We start from the raw sequence: 3,401 nt of genomic DNA on the forward strand, positions 1-3,401 counted from the left end.
ATTGGAGATATAGAGAGTCTCCTGTCAAATCTTGGAAAGGAAGGTTTGTCTTTATTTTGCCAAGGGGCCTCCCTTTGCACGAAAAATAATAAATACTCATTAGCATGAATCTCAATTTTTAAATTCATCCTGAATTCATGAGTATAATTAGAAAATTTATGTCATCATAATTTCAAGCGATCAGCAACAACTGCATCTATCTTGTTGGAGAAAGCCTTAGAGGTATCTATGGAAGCGGACGGCGGCGCGTCCAACTATCCATATAAGTTTTCAACAACTAAGGAGTCAAAAGAAGTATTATGTTCAATAAATGCCACAAACTAAGCACTCCACATCATCTTTAATTCCATCTCCAACCCTAACATTGTATTAAATACAAGATCCCTTCAGACTTTGTCTAGAGTTTCACGATAGAAAAAACCGCGATATTCGAAAGGATTGTATAATTTTACAGATTTTAGTTTCCCATGGAAGAGGTGATTGAGTCATTAGAATTACGGATACAAGACGGCGCTAACAAATTGCCTCATGTTCGATGTCCTCCAACCATGCAAGATAGAATCAGGTGAGATACACCTGGGACTGAGGGTTTATACGAAATCGGCGCAAGGATATCCTTACCGCCCTCAACTACGTCATACCTAGTAGACACCTATAATTCCTATGCGAGGCTAAAATGCATCCTAAGCATGTTCCAAAGAACAAGACTTCGGTAACTAAAGTGAAGTGTGACTAGGGACTGGTCACAATATCCCATTGTTGATTGTGGATTTTTGACGATGGTCATATTCATAAAATCACATCAAATTCGTGTATTTCTGATCAGTATCAGAATCATGAGAAATTTGTATCTTCACGAGAGGTGAATCGTAGTTCTGTAATATCATGGCAGTAATAACATATAATAGCAATATTAGGGTTTCTGAGGCAGAACTTTTGATATTCCATGCATTTCATTATTAAAAGCTGAAAGATTCGGCACATTTTATTTGAATTCAGAATTCATTCATGGTGTCTGAATTAACCCAGAATAATATATGATACTGATCACATCATATCTGAACGCTCCTAGATATAAGAAACTTAGCTTGAATCTCAAATTAGGAGTTCATCTAACGGTGAATATTGAATGCTTTGTTACTAAGCTATCTTAGTTTTGATTGTAAGCAACCCTGATTTGAAAGGCTATATAAGGAAAAACTCTATAAACTGGAAAACCTAATCCCGACACTTTCCTGTGTCCTAGTTGCAAGCTAGAGTCGATTCTCCTTTAACCTAGTTTTTTCCAAAACCATTATTAGGTTAACGACTTGAAGACTTCATTTGGGATTCATGATGCCAGATCCAACTATTTTCTATGTAGTTGCGTATTCTGATCTTACTTGTTCTATCGTATTGAGTTTTATCATCTCTAAGATTTACTCAAGATTTATCTCCGATAGGTAAGATATAAAAAGTAACCACAACAGTTATTCGTCTCAGACTCTTGTGAATCCGCAATAAAGTTTCCTGTTAATCAGTTGGGTTATTGTGAGGTGACTAATATTTCTAGGCTGCTCTTCGAGAGTATAAGACCGGATTATTAGTTGGTTCCTGTTCACCTTGATATTTTTATCAAAAGACGGAACAAAAAATGAATAAAGAATAGAAAAATCTGTGGAAGACAAATTTGTTTATAAGTCTTCGACTTTGGGTCGTAGCAACTCTTAGTTGTGGGTGAGATCAACTAAGGGAATCAAGTGCGCAGAATCCGGCGTGGTTCTAGAGACGTAAAGAACGCGGTTGTACCTTAATCGGTGTGAGACTTGGTTAGGGCTTAACTACATTCCAGTCCGAAGTTAACTTGTAGTAGGCTAGAGTCTGCAGCGGCTTAATACAGTGTGGTGTTCAAATATGGACTAGGTCGCGGGGTTTTTCTGCATTTGCGGTTTCCTCATTAACAAAACTTCTGGTGTCTGCGTTACTTCTTTTCGGCATTATATTTATTATATAATTGAAATATCACAGTTTATGTGTAGTTCAATCAGTTGATAAATCCGACCTTGTTTATTGGATAGAAATTGATTGACACTTGGGCATTGGTCTTTGGTACCGTCCAAGTTATTTCTCATATCAATCAGGCTCACATATTTCTATATGTTTGATTTGTTGATTGTATTTATAAAGAGATAAAAACTCTTTGATATAATTCTTGATTGAGTCTCGCTTTTAAGTGGTGCTCTCGGAATTACATTGGAGTTTTGTCCATATAGATTGCCGAACGAATTATTGGGTGTGGTTGTATACCCCCGCTTTTTCACAAAGTATACTTGTATGTTAGCTAATATTTTTTTGTCATCCATGAGAGATTTCGATATATTAATTGGACAACAGTTGGAATATTTACAAAATGGAAAATTGGTATTTATTGCGTATCTTTTAGTATTTTCGTATTTGGTGTTGATGTCCAAACTACCTTGGTCATTATAAATGGTGAAATTTTTTCTTCTTAAAAATTTATCCCGCGACACACGTACTTCATTTTGCAGTTGGTGTGAGGTAAGATGACTAGCGGTATTCTCGTAATACTCTCTGGATAGGAAAGTATCATAATAACTAGGTGAACTATTTTACGCCCACTTTGTTTAAAGTCTTCTTCGGGATCAAGAAGTGTCTAGTAATACCATAGGTAGGAAACTGGAATCGTATTGTTATTTTAGTTTTCAATTATTGATTTGATTAGCTTCAAGTATAGTTGAACCTTGATATTACCTAGTTTGTTTATTTTGTGATCATTCTCTTCTGATATATGGTCACTCGAACTAGATCAAGGATTGGTGATTTCATATATAATATTTAATTCAATATCTGAAGATGGGACTTGCGATCATCCATTTTTAACAAACTTCGTTCCGTGTGCGATCGATTATAAGGGAATCAGGTTGTTTGTGCAAGTACTTTGGAGACCGAAGATTTGAAGACTAGTTTCTTATTGGTATTTTGTTCTTTGTAATTATACTTCGTGCACACTTGCTTGACGGGATCCGACAAGCTTGTTTAACTTGATAGACCTTTTATGGCAAGTTGTATATATCGACGATCTATCATTTGGTGTTTCTCTTTAGAGTCCAAATTTGATAGATTGTAAACTAATACTGACTATCTTTGATAGTCTTTATTCTTAGTTGATATAACCAATACAAAGCAGTTTGTATTTATTAAACGGAAGAATCTTTGTAACTCAACTTATCTTTGATTAACTTGTTAATTTCGGAGATTGATAGAGCGGTTACTGAAAGAGATAGTCCTTTATTGTTTCGTAATCCGATCAAAAAGAGTTGAATGCTATAAGTCTTTACAATAGGTGGAGCAACTTAAGATAGTGGACTCTATTTTAGGATTCACGTGCGTAGACCAGATTG

Source organism: Papaver somniferum, unplaced genomic scaffold (assembly GCF_003573695.1).
Source record: "Papaver somniferum cultivar HN1 unplaced genomic scaffold, ASM357369v1 unplaced-scaffold_118, whole genome shotgun sequence".
NCBI lineage: Eukaryota > Viridiplantae > Streptophyta > Magnoliopsida > Ranunculales > Papaveraceae > Papaver > Papaver somniferum.